Below are 12,317 nucleotides of genomic sequence, written 5' to 3'. Positions count from 1 at the left end.
ATCCCGACGTGAATTTATGTGGGCACCCATAGGTCATCCTGCCGTGCTTGGCAGTTGAAACATGCCACATGATTTTTATTTAGGAGGAAGTATCTCCTTGTATTTGGAGTAGCGAAGTATTTGTACATGTACAATATATATGCAGAGAGAGAGAGAGAGAGAGAGAGAGAGAGAGAGAGATTTCAAAGGGATATTCTGGAACAGAATAGGATAGAATGTTGGATAAAAGACACAGAAGCAAAGATTGATCAGAAATAGAGGTACTCTTTCAAAAATTCCAAAAAGTGTGTGGCTTTTTTAATGCCTAATTCTGAAATTCCCACCAAATAGAATAGAATAGAATTTTTTATTAGCCAAGTGTGATTGGACACACAAGGAATTTGTCTTGGTGCATATGCTCTCAGTGTACATAAAAAGAAAAGATACGTTCATCAAGGTATAACATTTACAACACAATTGATGGTCAATATATCAATATAAATCATAAGGATTGCCAGCAACAAAGTTACAGTATTAACTGGAGCGATAGTGGGTAGAATTAGGATCTTTAAGAAAAAGCCAACCTCTTGAATTTCCTCTCTTCCCCAAGAGCTGCATTCAGTAAAGGTGGACACATCCAATATTGTGTGTCTGGCATTGGGGGGGGGGGAAACACCCCCACACCCCCACATTCTTCTTGTCATTGTTTTAAAAACGTGTCTTTTTCCAAATGAGACAAGAAAAGAGTTTTCATGTGCCAAAGTGCCTGCTTCCACTGTATTTTCATAGAACTTAGCGGAGAAAGAGAAAAATCAGTCGATATTTTGAGCTAATCCTATATTCTGTCATTCTGAAGGTGGGGGAGGAACTTCAGAATAACTTTAGCGGGAAAGAAGCCGATCATTGCCAACTCTGAGTTTTTAAATATGTGTCCCCCATATTTTTTCCCGTACATTTAAATACAAGCCAAGAGTTGATTTGCACAGTGTGTTTTCCATAACGCTGAGCCGAACCCAGCTGCAACTGATACATCTTCCTAATACATGTATTTTACCATATACCCATGGGCAGTGGATAAATCCATTTTTATTTTACTACCGGTTCTGTGGGCATTCCTTGGTGGGTGTGGCATGGCTTGGTGGGCATGGCAGGGGAAAGATGCTGCAAAATCCCTATTCCCTCCCCACTCTAGGGGAAGGATGCTGCAAAATCTCCATTCCCTTCCCACTCCTGGGGAAGGATACTACAAAATCTTCATTCCCTCCCCACTCCAGGGGAAAGATATTGCAAAATCTCCATTCCCTCCCCACTCTAGGGGAAGGATACCGTAAAATTCCCATTCCCTCCCCACACCAGGGGAAGGATATTGCAAAATCTCCATTCCCTCCCCATTCCTGGGGAAGGATACTGCAAAATCTCCATTCCCTCCCCACTCCAGGGGGAAGGATATTGCAAAATCTCCATTCCCTCCCCACTCTGGGGCCAGCCAGAGGTGGTATCTGACGATTCTCCGAACTACTCAAAATGTCCGCTCCCGGTTCTCCAGAACCTGCTGGATTTCACCCCTTCTCATGGGTATCATTCTGATGATGTAATATATTCAATTTGTTGCTTTTGACACTTGACTTAGAAAAGAAAGTGTAGCCAGGAGAAGGTGTGCCTTTTAGTATTATGATGTACGTATCTGCATTGTTATATCTTTGAGGATCAGTATGTATATCATCAACAAAATAAGACCTGCTGGTCTTCGCCAACCACATTGCCTCGCTTTCTATTAGTTATTCCTCTAACTTGGTTTCGTTTTGTATCTTTATGCTGTCGTTATGTTTTTAGTTCATACCAGCAGGTTTTGAATTGTGCTTCATAGACCCCAACGGAAACAGAGATTTTCATTTTGATGAGAAGTTACACCACATGGGTTTGAACCATTAAACAGTTTGAAGAACATCAATATGCAAAAAAAAAAAAAAGAGTCTCAGGTATAAATTGAATCTCTTGATATATTCTTGTATTTCTTACATATAGGTAGCAGTTGACCGTCTCCAGAGCGAAATTATTTGGGATGTGTATATATAGAAATCAAACTGAGCAGAATATTTTTATATCTATAAGATTTTATTGATTAAAAGCTCCAATAGATTTAGGGATGCTTTCAGCAGTGTTGATTCTCGTTTTTGTTCATTTTTGAGATGCAGCCACCAGAGGAAATGTACACATTCCATTTTCTCTTGTGAGCTTGTCAAATACAAGGCAAAAAAAAATGACTTTTTTGGTCTTGGATACATAAGGGTAAGAACAGCCCTCATAAAATCTCAATTCCAATCAATCAAAGTTGTACAATCTTACAGTTGTACACTTGGATTATACTGAGTGTTGTGGCTGCTGTTAAATTAAAAAAAAAACATTCAGTAATAACTTACTGTACATGATAGATGTGTTCCAGGACATATGCTGGATGGAACATCACCAGTCTTTCCATATGCCCAAGTTATTGCACATACACAACATCCTAAAATTGGAACAAAGAAAACAGATTTATGCTGAATCAGACCATTGGTCCATTCAGCTCAATTTGGCACAATCTAAATTGACTACAGAGTCTTTCCCTAAGTTGTGGACAGGAGCGCTTCTGCTAAGGAGATGCCACGAGTTGAATCTGCTGCTTGCAAACTAGACGCTCGAGCACTGAGCAAGCTTCTCCATGTATTAAAACATGGTGTTTCATCATGCAGCACTTACTCGCTTGCTCCCAAAAGAAGTTAACCAGACTGGATAATAATAAGAAGTAGAAGTAGCAAAGTCATAGGCAAGATACCTTGGACCAAGGGTCTCCAACCTTGACAACTTTAAGACTTGTGGACTTCAACTCCCAGAATCCCTCAACTTCCAATTCTGGAAGTTGAAGTCCATGTCTTAAAGTTGCCAAGGTTGGAGACCCCTGCCTTGGACAGTTTGCTCCTAGCCAGATAGTCCTAAACCAGGTGAATAAATAATTGGATTTGATATAATGGATCTTTTGTGTATGTCTAGGAAGGGGCATCATATTTCATTGCTATAAAGAATAGAATAGAATAGAATAGCATTTTTATTGGCCAAGTGTGATTGGACATGCAAGGAATCTGTCTTGGTGCATATACACTGTACACTATATAAGTGTATACACTATATAAGTGTCAGTCCTACGGGGAAGATCAGATCAAGAAACTAACTTAACAGAGAGATTAGAACTATTGTCTTCTAAGCCTGTTTGTGTTTTACCTCCTCACTCTTGGCCTTCAATGCCTCCCTGGCTCTCTACTCTAAATTCCTGATGATGCACCTTATCCATGTCTTGGTTCATACATTCATAGACTGACAAACCTGTTTGTGTTGCAGAGCATGGAATGACTTCCCTATCCTCCACCACCCACATAATGTAATGTTAGAGGCGGGGTTTCCATCCAGAGTTGTACATATACTGTGAAGCTACTGTGCATGACTATCCTACAGTAACCTATCGACTTTTTTTAAGCGTGAGGATCATTGATGTCACTCGCACCTCTGTTGGGGGAAGGACCAGAGGCTCCCTTAGGTTAATTCTTGAGTTTGGATTTACCCGTATAGATTCTCTGTGTGATCCTGTGGTTGTGCATCAGTTTCCTCTTGCATGTTCTGCTTGGACATCTGTCTCCAAGTTTTGATGGCGCCGTTGTGATCGCCTTTCTGACAATATTACATTATGTGCGTGGTGCATTGACTTGGCGTCCGCTTTCTCTTTGATATCTGAGGGGGGACACCCCAGCCAATGAATGTAATAACCAGGTACTGATGTTATTACCTCCAGGTATAAAATCTTATCTACAAGATTTTGTTGATTTTTTTTATTTTATTTTTTTGCAAATATCTGTACGTTTTGTTAAATGTTTATGTAAACTCTTATTCAGTCAATGGTGTTGGAATATGTCTAATGACTACTTTTTAGAATGCCTGGTTTTGATCTACTGTTTTCAGAAAACTTTCCCAAAGTTTACAGCTTCGAGTAACCTAATGTTGTGAGGTCATGTGTGCAAAGGTCTAAGTGCTTTCTTAATATAAATATATAGAGGGACAAATATATTAAAAAAAATAGAAATCCTTATTAAGGTCTTTTGTTATAATCGTCAGAGATTGGAGACAGATATTTTATGGTATTTTCATGTACTTTGTGACATTTATACTATTTAAGATGTTGATGTTTTATCACACAATGAGTTTTTAAAAAGTCGTGGCGCTGTTCGCGATCAGAATGATATGTTTGTTGTGTGCCAGTGAGCCAACAAAGAATGGGCTGTTTTTGTTTCCCGTTTTTAAAAATAAAAGTAGACAAGCTACACACGCACATTATCCTGCCATTGTAGACCTCCTATCTTCTTGTCCCAAGTTCAACAAGCGTTTTCAAGGAACTGTTATGCAAATAAGGCAACCCTTTTGGGCAGTGTTGATCAACCTTAGCACCCTGTTGACTTCAATTTCTGGAATTCCTCCAACCAGCATGAGGTTGTAGGAATTATGGGAGTCCATACATCTCCCAAGTGGCTGAGATTGAGAAAAACTCCTCTTGCGTATAGCTCAAAAGTCCCCGGGTTGCATCTGGAGGGTATTTGAGCATCTCCCGTTATTTTATTTTTTTTATTTTTGGAAGATCAGGTAGCATATGGTGGGAAAGGCCTCATCCTGAGACTCTGGAAGACGTTATGGTTAAGCACAGCATGGGTTCATAGAGCATTTGTCCCACCACATATGGCAAAAGCATCTCCTTGTGTCCTGCATTACTGCATGTACTGGCTGGATTTATAATTCAGCACCGCCTGGAGGACACGATGGTCTTCTTCATTGGAACGCAGAGAACATTTTTGGGAGCAGAGTCCATAATACTTAAGGAATATTGTACTTGATGGCTAAGGGCCAAAGAGGATGGACCAGTGATGAGGTGAAGTCAACGAGAGATTGGAAGGTCAGAATGTTGGTTCTGCTCTCCCCGTTTCACTTTTTGAAAGATATGGCTTAAATATATATATATATTGTTTGATTTCCCATTGAAAATCGATGAAAAAAATTGTGCCATCCTTATTCTGTAACTTACCACCAAGTTGCAGTTCTTGGAACTGTGGGAACTGCAGAAGTAGACCATGAGAAGTCACCTACAGTCCATGAGGTCGGGCTGGGGCCAGTCTTGCATTATTAGGTGGCTTCTTATAGACTCAAGGGCTCCACATTCAGTGTGATGGAGGAGAACTTAAGAGACACCAAGATTAACTTTGAGGTCAATGAAGAAACTTTTCAACTCTTGTAAAACATGAGTTCCTATGCATTCTGGAAGCGACTGGAATGGAAATCTTCCTTGCAAATTTCACAGTGGTTTTGCAATGCAAAGCATTCAGGGATTTTTATTTTATAAAAGATTATTGGATAACTTTTCCATTGGGAAATAGAAATTAGGAACCATCGTTAAGGCTCTCATTAAGGTAATAGGCCTTCCATATCAATGCACTGAATTCTTCCAATGCAATAGGAAGGATCTCTTTTCTTCCATTCTAGCCAGGTCTGGATGACCTGCAACCATATATGTTCCTGGGCAACTCATGCAAAAAACCTGGCTAGGATTCCAAATCTAATTCTGAGGTTTTGGCTGTGGAGGGTTTTTAATGCCAAGGTTTCAAAATTTCAATTTTGGTTTTATTATTTCATCTTTTAAAAAGATAATTTTTTACTCAGAAGAATTCTGTAAAAAAACAACAACATCAAACTATCAAAGCTGCAGAAGAAGGAGTAGCAGAAACTGGAGGATGGAGGTGGAGTTAAAAGAGGGACCAGTCCAGAATTCTTATGTAGCCACAAGAAAACTAAATCCAATCCCCCTTGAAGTGCACTGACTCTTCCAAGTAGGTGCTAACCATGAGTTGAAAAGTTTCCTATCCAGAGGCATTTTAGCAGATTATTTCAGCAGATCTGATTTAACAGTAAATTAGATTAATTGGACCTTCATGTGTGAACCTGGTTTTTCATGCCTGACAAAAGCTTTCTTAACAATGTTACTGTACGGATATAAACTTGAGTAAGGATACTGGTTTCATTTTTTTATGCCTTGTAATTCTATCCATATCCATAATTGGGCATGCTGGAGGAAATGGATCAAATTACAAGAATATACATGCAAATTGTTTTCCAAATAGATTCTTAGAAATTGTTCCAGAAAGAATTTTGAGCGTTTTGTTTTTTAAAATTTGGGCACGGGGGGAAGTAGGCTGAGATAATCAGCTGCTTCTTTTCTGGAATCTCTAGTAGAATGCTATGACATTGATTGGGAAGCCTGAGAAATTCTATCACTGTGCTTTTTTTATTGCGTGAGAGAGCTTGAGAACTTGCCATGTAGATGTGTCCTTGCTTAAATTTGGCCAGAGCCTGTACTAAATCAAGAATTGCTGAGAAAGTATGCATTAAAATACTGTAAAGTATTGGATACATATTCAATCTGATCAGAATTGTACCTCCTGCTCAGAATTTCTCGTTTCATCAGCATGTTTTCTAGTCTTACTATCAGACACTGATGTGGTGGTGTTTTGGGAATGGAATTGTATTGTAAGGATGTAATTCACTTGATGTGCCACCTCAAGTTGTGCAAAAAAACAAAGAAACCAACAATGACAACAACTGGCAATGCTAAAATAATTGTATTGATCATGTCTATTTGTAGGTCATTAGTCTACATGTTGACTAGTGCCTTTGGGTATATGGGGAATGTTCATTAAATAAATGATCTGCTTTTAATCTAAGTGTCTTCTTTCTTTCTAAATGTAGACTTTTATCTATATTTTCTCATTTCCTCTGGTTTATAAATATTGCTTCCTCTCCTCTCGTCTCCTCTCCCCCCCTCCGCTCTCTTCTCTTCCCTTAGCTCTTTTCTTCCTTCCTTCCTTCCTTCCTTCCTTCCTTCCTTCCTTCCTTCCTTCCTTCCTTCCTTTCCTTCCTTCCTTCCTCTTCCTTTCTCTCTCTCTCTCTTTCTTTCTTTCTTTTTCTTTCTTTCTTTCTTTCCTTCCTTCCTTCCTCTTTCTTTCTTCCTTCTTTCCTTCCTTTCTTCCTTCCTTCTTTTCTTTCTTTCCTTCTTTTCTTCCTATTTCTTTCTCTCTCTCTCTCTCTCTCTCTTTCTTTCTTTCCTTCCTTCCTTCCTTCCTTCCTTCCTTCCTCCCTCCCTCCCTCCCTCCCTCCCTTCCTTCCACATTAGCTTCTCCCAGCCAATTAACTCCTAACAAATACCAGGATGTCACCCTATCGCACATAACCAATCACTTCAGTTGTCACAATATTTATTTGATATCATCAAATAGTCTCGGTTCTGAGGTGATACTGATGACAGACAAAAACATTCATTTAAAAGTTCATTTGTCTTCTAGAGCAGGGGTCTCCAACCTTGACCACTTTAAGACTTGTGGACTTCAACTCCCAGAATTCCTCAGCCAGCTTTGCTGGCTGAGGTATTCTGGGAGTTGAAGTCCACAAGTCTTAAAGTGGTCAAGGTTGGAGACCCCTGCTCTAGAGCATTTCTTGAAGGGTCAAAGAGCAGATAAACAAAATAAGTAAACAAATGAATAGAGCAACTCCAAATCATGTTTAAAGGGAGGGAGAGCTTTCAAGCATAGCTGAATACTCAGTTTTTAAGTACATTTCAAAGAAACTCTAGTAGGAAGCATGAGAAGTCAAGTTATAATGGGAATGTCAGGGTTCCAAGTAACACCCCCAATGAAAGAAAACTCCGAGGCTTGAGTTTCCTCAAAGTTCCATTTTATTAGAGATGTCATATTGGCACATCTGGGAAAATCCGAATCTGAAAGCTTCCAGGTTTTCCCCACCCAAAGGAAAGTCCAAGTCTCTGCCCAACACCCACATGTCCATCACATGGTCCAATCCCAGCACTGTCCCAACTGGAAATGTCTCCCAATTCCAACCCTCCAGGTGCAGGGCAAGATGTCCTTGACTCTCTGAGAAAAGAATGTTATTATGAGTATATATCATCCTGGCTCCATACAATCCCCCCTCTCAGTTTCCCATAGTAGTAAATGTGGCAGGTCTGCAGATCCAACAAAAAAGATGGCTTCCAGGCCTGATAGGCCACCCTGCACCCCTGCATGTAGAAGAAACACACAGTGAAAAAATGATCAATTGTTCAATTGTCAGTGGTTGTTTCCCAATTGGAAAAACATTGGTGCTAAAAGTTGAGTCCCAGGTAAAAAAAATTAAAGGGTGCAGAAATCCAATGCAAAGGATCCACCTTGAAGTTGGCGTGGTAGTATATTGGAAGTGAGGCTACTTTTTTCCTAAACAAGTAGAATATGCTGCTAGTAAGTTTCATTCTTTACTAACCCGACTTTCAGCTTGTTGCATTCAAGATTATTTCCAGTTTCAAAATCAGCCCACACAGAGGTTATTTCAAAATCTACCTGTGGAATTATTAGTGCATCAAGCATTATGGATGAGCTGTTCCAGTTCATGAGGATCTGCAATAACCAACCAGATAAAATTGGAAAGGGGAACTTGTAATTAGATAAAGATAAAAGAAGGTCTAGGGGAGACATCATAGCAATGTTCTAATATCGCAGGGGCTGCCACAAAGAAGAGGGAGTCAAACTATTCTCCAAAGCACCTGAGGGCAGGACAAGAAGCAATGGGTGGAAACTAATCAAGGAGAGAAGCAACTTAGAACTAAGGAGAAATTTCCTGACAGAACAATTAATCAGTGGAACAACTTGCCTCCAGAAGTTGTGAATGCTCCAACACTGGAAATTTTTAAGAAGGTGTTGGATAACCATTTGTCTGAAGTGATGTAGGGTTTCCTGCCTGGGCAGGGGGTTTGTTCTAGAAGACCTCCAAGGTCCCTTCCAACGTTGTTGTTGTTGTTGTTATAGATTATACTCAGAATCCACTAATAACCTTCGATTTGGGGCACCCCCAAATTACACATTGACTCTTATTTTCTTATAAGTGTAAAGAAGGTAATTTGAATGGGCAACAGATTCTTTAAATCGTTCATGGACTTTGTCCCAAGTGTGCTTTTTCCAAAAGGCAACTGAACTTTCTTGGGTTTTTTTTTTTTCTTTGAAAACTGAAGAAGTGAAGAAAGTTTCTTGGATGAGAAACAAAACGTTTTCAAAGAGAAAAAACAAGTCCATTTTCAAAGAGAAAAAACAAATCCACAAGTCTTAAAGTTGCCAAGGTTGGAAAGCACCAAATGACGAAGGATCTCCAGAGACATGGAATTTGTCGTGTGTTTCTACCTATGTCATTCCAAAGTTTTGGGAGCAAGGACAAAGTTATGCTACTTTAAACATTACTTGCTATGATATGATAGCTTTATTGACTAGCCTATAGACCATATCAAAGCACAAGGTGCAAACACATATCCCCAATAATAAAAATTACTTGAAATTCCCTCCTCCCATTTAGCATATCTAGTTCTTTATTTTGCAGTCATGGATCTCATGTGGTCAATTCCTTTTCTTGAGGGTCTAGCTTTTAGTAAGCTATCTTTATTTTAAAAGCTAGCTTCAGGAAAGCACAATAAATATAACATATGCCTAGTTCATCCACTAAAAATGTTGGTTGGATGGTTGGTTGAACACATTTCTTTTTTTGAGCTTATGCTCAATCTTTTTTTAGAAAGCCACTCTGCCCGAGCTTGTGAGTTGTTCTTTTCTAGACATCATCATGATTTCAAAAACATCATGATACCATATGCTCCTTTATTTACATAAAGAGGAAGAGACACTTTCAGAACCCAACACAGCTGTCAATGTTTCTGTTTTCTCCGCTGATGCTATTACACATTATGCTTGACAGACACCAAGTGTAAACACATATTAATCTTTTGGTGCCTTTTAACAGCTCCTTTTAGAAGACCGAATGGAAGCAGGAATGGAACTTAACGGTTCTTTTTATTTTCAAGAGAAGATTATTGTTCACTACCATATAATGTTTCTGAAGCTCCTATGAATTGCATGTGTCTAGATATACACCAAAAGGGACATGGTGGCTCAGTGGCTAAGATGCTGAGCTTGTCGATCGAAAGGTCGGCAGTTCAAGTAAAGGGGTGAGCTCCCATTACTTGTCCCAGCTAGCAGTTCGAAAGCACCTAAAAAATGCAAGCAGAAAAATAGGGACCACCTTTGGTGTGAAGGTACCAGCATTCTGTGTGCCTTTGGCATTGAGTCATGCCGGCCACATGACCACAGAAACATCTTCGGACAGCGCTGGCTCTTTGGCTTTGAAACAGAGATGAGCACCAGCCCCTAGAGTCGGGAACGACTAGCACATATGTGCAAGGGGAACCTTTACCTTTACCTTTAGATATACACCTCCTCCCCCAAATTGGAGATGCATCCAGAGCAGAGGTGGGTTTCAGGAGGTTCTGACCAGTCTGGAGAACCGGTAGTGGAAATTTTGAGTTGTTCGGAGAACCGGTAGTAAAAATTCTGACTGGCCCCACCCCCATCTATTCTCCACCTCCCAAGTCCAGCTGATCGGGAGGAAATGGGTATTTTGCAGTAGCCTTCCCCTGGAGTGGGGTGGGAATAGAGATATTATAGTATCCTTCCCCTGCCATGCCCATCAAGCCATACCCACAGAATCGGTAGTAAAAAATTTTGAAACCCACCACTGATCCAGGGATGTTCTTTTCTCAATAACTCATTCACTCATTCAAACATTACTAGGGGTCTTCGTGTATTAAAGGTAGCAAGGAATAAACAATAGAGCAATGGTTTCTAGACAACATTCCAGAAAGTTGTAAGATACTGAAAATCTGAAAGAAAATCTGAAAGAAAGAAAACCTCCTTATTATAAGACCCATCACAAAACCCTCACTTGACACACTCACACCTGAAGCCCTTATAAACAGAAGAATACTGACACTGACATCCCCTAAATACTGCTGAAGATGTTACCTAGCCTGGTAGCGAAATGTTCAGAAACCAACCCACATGTTGTTGTGGCCCGCCAGCGGATTGGCAGCAGATTCGGACAATGAGGAGGTTGGGGAGGAACATGGGCCAGTCCTGGAGTCTGGGGAAGATTTTGATGAGGATTCTGCATCAGAGGCAGAGAGAGGGCCAGGGCCGGATGCCAGCTATTAGCTGCCTTTGGAGTCAGACATCAGTGAGGCAGGCAAACAGCTGGAGCCTGTTCCCAGTGTACGCATGCACAGAGTTGCCAGATGAAGGGAACAGCTAAAGAACAAGGGTCGACTTGGGAGTAAGGCCACTGGTCGACGATGAATGGCCCCTCCCAGAGGGAATAAAAGAGGAGCAAAAGGGGAGTGGAGTTTTCAGGAGACACTTAATTCATTACTGCATTCTTGCCAAGAATTGCAGCATCTGAAAGATATCGGCCTGGCCACTGTCCAACCCTGATAAAGGTCGGTAATTGTGAACTATCCTGAAAGACTGTGGGAGAGGAAAGAATTTTCTGGAGAGGAATTCACTGTAAATTAAACAAAAGGGGTTTATTGGGACGAGGACTCAGCCTCGTGCTGCTGGAGAAGCCTAGGTCAGAACACGTGCTCAGAGAACGAACCTTCACCCTAATCTGAAATGGATTCAGGGAACGGCGACAGGAGAGAATGGAAAAAATTGCATTGGTCAATTCTGGAAAAAGAAAAGATAGAATGAGAATATGATTTTGCTCGTAATTTCTTGTAGCCACTTTTTAATTTTTAACCAATATTTACGTGATTCGGGGCAGGACCACCACATATGGTAATATGTTCCATCTTTATTTTTACATTTCCAGCATATGGGAGACATTTTGGGATACATTTTCGCTAGTCTCGAAGGGGGCAGGTGCCACCTGTAGAACATTTTATATGCATTTTCTTTGTATGCTGCTGATTTTGTTAATTTATAATTTCTGTTCCATATTTTCTCCCAATCTGATAAATTTATGTTATGTCCAATATTTTGGCCCTATGCAATCATACATCCTTTCACTACTTCTTCTTCCAATTCTACTTCTAGCAAATATTTATAAATTGGGGTAATATTTTTTTTGTCTGGCCCTAGTAAAATTTTATCTAATTGCTGTGGTTTAAGATATATTCCATATTCTTTTATATCTTGTTTGTATCGATTTTGTAACTGAAGATAGGCCCACCAGTCAACCCATAGTCCTTGTTCTGGGAGGTCCTGTAGTGTTTTTAATTTTCCATGAGTATCTAATAGATCTTTATATTTTAGCATTTTATTCAAATCTAAATTATTTGGGTGAATCATCGCTTCCATTGTGGATAGCCAAATTGGGATTTTTATATAGTGTTTCTTTTTAATTTTAATCCA

Source organism: Ahaetulla prasina, chromosome 11 (assembly GCF_028640845.1).
Source record: "Ahaetulla prasina isolate Xishuangbanna chromosome 11, ASM2864084v1, whole genome shotgun sequence".
NCBI lineage: Eukaryota > Metazoa > Chordata > Lepidosauria > Squamata > Colubridae > Ahaetulla > Ahaetulla prasina.
Note: the sequence above shows the minus strand (reverse complement) of the source record.